The following is a 6,000-nucleotide window of genomic DNA, read 5'->3' as shown; positions in this document are numbered from 1 at the left end:
TTCAGCATTATGTACTGAGTGGAAGTCCAGAAACCTTAACACTAACCAACTTGGTAATAATCTTTTTGACCCTCCAGGACCTCACTGCACCATCTTTAAAATATGAAAAATGGACTAAATGATTTCTGCATCTCTGTCTTGTGCTTTAATACCTTTATTGAGATATAATTTACATAATTCATAAAGTTGACTTGTTTAAAATGTATAATTCAGTATTTTTTAGTATAGTCACAGAATTGTGCAACTGTCATCATCTAATTTTAGAATATTTTTTATCACCCATAAAAGAAACCTATTAGCAGTCACTCACCATTTGCCCCAACCCCACCCTCCAGCCCTAGGGAACTGCTAATATACTTTCTGTCTCTATAGATTTGCCTGCTTTGGACATTTTATATAAAAGAGATCAAACAACATGTGGCCTTTTGTGTCAGGCTCCTTTCACTTGACATAACGTTTGTCAGGGTTATCCCTGCTGTAGCATGTATCAGTACTTCATTTTTATGGCCAAATATTATTAAATTTATAGATACACCACATTTCGGTTATCCATTCATCAGTTGATGGACATTTGTATTTCCACTTTTTGGCAATTAGGAATAATGCTGCAACAACAGCTCTAAAATTTTCGAAATTATTCTTACCATCATATGGAGAGAAAAGTAGAGCAATATTCTGTTTTTCATTATTCTTTACAAATAAGCTGTAAAACTATCTTACATAGGGATGGGGGACTCTCAAGGGAAAAGTCTACTGACAAAAGTCTAAGGAGGTGTCTCACTACCTCCCCCACAAAAAAAAAAGAACTTGAAGAAGTTTCTGTTACTGCTTTCAACTGTGTAGTCATGTCTATTAAAAGCCACTTGTAAATAGCTAACTTCAGCTCTGGCATGCCATAGATTAGCCATATTTGTTTTCCAGGGAAGATTATAAATAGAGGGGGAAGGGGGGAGTGAAACAGAATGTATTTTGCAAATGAGCCCAGATGGAAAACTAACAGATGGCCATGCACTGTATTTTGTGTGTTCAGACCTACATTTAAATTAAAAATTTTCATAATTATGATTAACGTCTGCAGCAACACTAGTTTTCCTGTGGTCGCATCGTATATCATGTATAGGAGGTATTGAATAGAACATTTTCATGAAAAGGTTGCAGACTTTATACAAATTTTGGTACTTGCCTGCCCTACGCTTAAGAAGGAAACAAAATAAAACCTCACTCAGCAGCGATGGAGAGTGCTGAGAAAACTTCAGTGCAAGTGGACTTTCTATAATAAGCCCGTCTGCCGCCATCTGGCTTTTCCTCCCATGTTAAAACTCAAAGCCAGTCATTCCGTGCAGAGGGGGAAATAATGGGCCCTTATTTGCATGGCTTTTTTTTTTTTTAAGATTCAAATGTGAAGAGTTTTCTTCGGGATCACACACAGTTTTTGATTTTCATGAATATAAGCAATTTATTTATTTTCTAATGGTGCATGATGTCTTATCTTGTCTGTTATCCAGCCTCATTTGCTTCTGTTCTTTTCCCTTTTCCCTTGATAACTCTGTGTCTTCAGGTTTTCCCCATCTTCTTAGAGGTGGGCAGTGTGGAGGAGAGTCCGTGAAATGTCTGTCCCTCCAGAATCACGACTGCATAGTGAGTGTGAAGCCTGACTTACTCTTTCTAGAGCCTTTGGTCAATTGGGTGGATGTTGTGCTGACGCTGGCTCTAGATGTATAAAATGGGGCAATGTGACTTCTCTTTAGCAGTTGTCTCATCTGCTCTACCTATTTTTGTTCTGCCATGATGCTCTGCTCTGGGATGTATCCAGGCTGCCTACCATTTGGGTGTATCCTTATTCTTGCCTCCTGCTACTCTGACATAATCTTCTCCTCATTTGGGATTTTTACCTCCATTGCAACATCATAACTGTGCCCATTTTTTGACTTACACTTCTGTCTCAACATTGGTATTTTGCCTTGAACAGGATTCTTCCTCCCCTGACGTAATTTTTCTTTCTGGGTATAAGAGATACACAGTTCTGCTATTTGTTTCCAACACAACACGTTCCTCAGGGTGACTTCTCCTAGGCCCTCAAATGGCCAGGGTCCCTTCTAATGGGAAGACTGTGGTGTGGAGCTCCAGCTGGACAGACAACTATAGTAACACTCACTGTGGTCGGTCTGCATGTAGGAGGGAATTTTGCTTTACTGATAACCTACAGTTTTTGATCAAGACAGCAAATAATATTGACAAACATTGTGAGTTTACATGGTGATAAAGACCCAAGGTTTACTGTTGGGTCAGTATTTTATTCATCTTAATAACATCCATTGAGTCTACAAAGTGACATTGAAGAAACTTTCTTGTAGATAATTTCAACTTTTCAAGAAGTTGTACATGTGGGTAGAGGGAGCAGTGAGGGTTAAAACCAAGCCCTGGTGTTCCAGCCCTTTGATTTATGCTTTCTGGTTTTGTATTAGAAAGTTTACCCTCGGGGGAGGGTATAGCTCTGTTGGAGAGCACATGCATAGCATGCATGAGGTCATGGGTTTGAGCCCCAGTACCTCCATTAAAATAAAAAATAATAATAATAACAAGTAAGTAAACCTAATAAACTTCCCCCAAAGAAAATTAAAAAGAAATTTTACCCTCTTGAATACAATAGAGAGAGGAGAATGTAAGGTGGAGATGGGAGTGTGGACCAAACAACTGCTTTAGGATATTTAACTTAAATTTGGAAAGTTAAGCTAAGATTTTGACCAAAACTAAGATCTGAGATCCCAAAGAGGATAAATGAGAGAAACTGAACAGCCGCTGCCCATTTTATGTCAAGCCAGCAGCTTGGTTCTATGAATACTTTAAAATATCGTATGTGCTTATACATTGGAGAATGAACATATTTGATACCCAAAAAGATGTCTCGAAAGAGCTGCTAAGCACTGAACATCACTAATGACTTGTGTAACATTTGGCAAACAGTCAAAACCAGAATTTTATTCCTAGTAAACATGTTTTTACACATTTGTCCTCCCTACAAAAATAACCAGTTGAGATGCATATATTTTCACTTGTGCATGTTTGCATTGTGGAGGCATAAACCAATCCTCCCTTAAAAGGTTCATTTCAAAGTTATTAGCTAATTCATAAGCACAGCAAACCTGGGGGCCCACAAGCATATGCTTTGCATTGAAATACCAGCTTGGTAATCAAACGAGGAGCAATCTAATATAAGCTTTCAAGGCAGGTGAATTTGACTGTAAATCATGGTTCTGCACATAGGTTTGTATTTTCTGTTCTTAATTACATCTGTGCAAATCTCCATTTGTTTATGGTTGCCTCATACATCGAGTGGGCTATTTGCATTCCCAGAGGCACATTTCCATGGTGTGCACTTCTCTGAGAAAAAAAAAAAAATTGGCTCAACCACTAATTTGAATATTAAGTGCAAAAAGAGATAAAGAAGTGAATGCTTTTCAATTCAGCAAATACTTGTGGTTCACCTGGGCAAAGTGCTGATCGGAAGACTCAGGAAATCCATTTCACCTAAACTCATTGAAGCTCAATTTCCTCATCTGCAAAATGGGAATAATAGGGGAAAAAGTAGTCATTTGAAGTGCTGTATAAATATGAGTAAGAGGTTGTAAATTGCAATCCAATGCTTTTTGCTTTGTTTTGTCAGCATCACTTAATTACAGATATTTTTCTGTGAAAGATTTTGTGAATGTGACAGGAACAAAAACAGAAGGCAGTTGCTTTTTCATTCAAGTTGTCTGTTTTTTTTTTTTTCACTTTTATCAATCTTATATCATCTGAGAAAGGATTTATGATAGCCAATGCCAGTCAGAAGTGCATGTGATGTACAAGCACTGTGACCTTGGGGCATGCCTTTTATTTGGAAGATGCTGCTAGTTCAGTAGTAACAGAAAGAAAGCAGGGGGCTGGCTAGCTCCTCAGCAGTTTAAGGAAATGTAAAAAAAGACTTTCATATTGTTTCTAGGTAACTCAGTCCATTACCTCAGACAGATAAGAAAGCAAGAAATACCAACAGATGATTCATCTGGTATTGAAAATGACGTATCTAAATGTAGCCTCCCTGGAACTGTATCTGCCTGTAAAATGGAAGTCTACATGTCTACCTACCAAGAGGTGCAGGATGTTATGAAGATCTAAACCCATAATGTATGTACAATTCTTCATAAATACCAACCAGCCACGTTTTGATTATTTTCCTCTTTATCTGACTTTAGGGGATAAGAAATCAGGTATTAAAAAGCATCAATAGATATCCTTCCTTAAAGATACAGGAATAAATGAATAAACAAGCGACACCTTGGGCTCCACCCAACTTTGACATTTACATCCTACTTATCTATGATGTTATCTCCTCCTGGCCATCTGAGTAGTGAGAGTTCTATACAATGACAAGACTGAAGCTAAGCCAGCTCATCCATGAATGACTGAGAAAGGAAAAGTTGTCCAAGTCAATTCAGACCTCCAGTTCTTCCTCTGTGACATGAAGACGCTGGGTCAGATGCTCTCAGATCTCTTTTGACTCTGATAGTCCCTGAGTCAGAGGCACATGAGTTCTTGTCTAGGTGTGGAGGGGAGAGTGATGACATTGGTGATATCATGGGGACCTTCTCTTCCTTATCATGAGGGGTGGGCATCAGAAGATTCTCCTAACACAATGCAGTTGGGAGCTGTGTTTTATGTCCTGCGGGTGGCCCTCTCAGGTGGCCACTAAGAGTCAGAGAAGCTTGTTCTGAAAAGCCAGGTCTTCTGCAGGCCCAGCTGATTGGCTGAGAACCTGCCGTTCATTAGTCCCTTATCAGTGTCGCTAGTTTCCTTCACATGCGCCACAAAAGCATGATTTCCCCAGGTAACCCCAGCCACTGCAGTGACAGAGAATCTTATTTGCAGTGGCCTTTCAAGAGTGTTTCAGATTAGAAGTGACTACAATTTATGGCCTCCAAAGCCACAGGCAGTTGACCTCCGTTTAAGAATCTCACTTGAGAAGAGCCTATAAATGCTTCTTTGTGCTCTTTTTCCTTTGTTTCTCTCATCTGTGCATATTCTTCTCTTTTTTATTCATCTACTCATTAGCTTATTAAGTAACTCCTTCATTAATATTCTTTCTGAAGAGCCACTTGCTGTTGAAACCTCAGTCAGTTTAGTATTTGCTGACTGACAGGAGACCTGGGTCATTTTCAGAAAATAGCCCCCCAAAGTGGCTTTCTCTTGCCAGAGTATAAAGTCATAATTAGAAATGTAAGTTCTGAATCAAATTGAAGAGGAAGATGTGGGTAAGAAAACTATTACTTTTAAGAACCAGAAGATTAAGTAATTTGCCCAGAGTCCCTATAAGTGGCTGGGTTGGAATTCAAACCCCAGTCTTCCTGACGCCAAATCCTGTATTTTTCCAGGAACCCCACACTGTTGATAGGGATGAAAATTATCCAGGAAAGCAGCCACTCACTAAAAGCTTCCTTCTTGCCTGCAGGGTTTCCAAAAGGCACCACATCCTTGTGCTTTTTAATCCTGGGGACGCTCCTCATGACTGAATTGCTGAAGAAGTAACTGAGTCTTAGGTCCTAACCTGCTGACTTCAGCATCTTTATGTGCCTGCTTTCTACAATCAGTCCATCACATGGCCCTAATTTAACATTTTTCTACATTTTACATTCAGGATAAGTTGATCTCCTAGGAAATCATGATGAAGAGGCTTTATCACAATATAATAAATTTGATCCACTTAGTCCTTGGCGTTTGTAGCATCAGATGTGCACATCCCAAGAGCTTCCCCCTTGGTTGTCTAAAGGCTTTACTTCTTGGGTGGTCTTGGCAGAGGCAGCAGAAGGCTTCACAGAGCACAGGAAATCCTTCAATTAATGTCAAGTAGCAGAAATGGAGATGCCTGCCAGTAGCCGTGTGTGTAATCAGAGCTGTGTGTTGTGCAGAGAAGCTTCTATTAAATGGCCAAGTATCTAGTTGTAGTCTAATGTTCACTAAAATAGG

The sequence above is a fragment of the Camelus ferus genome, chromosome 4 (assembly GCF_009834535.1).
Source record: "Camelus ferus isolate YT-003-E chromosome 4, BCGSAC_Cfer_1.0, whole genome shotgun sequence".
In the NCBI taxonomy this organism is placed as follows: domain Eukaryota; kingdom Metazoa; phylum Chordata; class Mammalia; order Artiodactyla; family Camelidae; genus Camelus; species Camelus ferus.
This window is presented reverse-complemented; position numbering follows the sequence as displayed.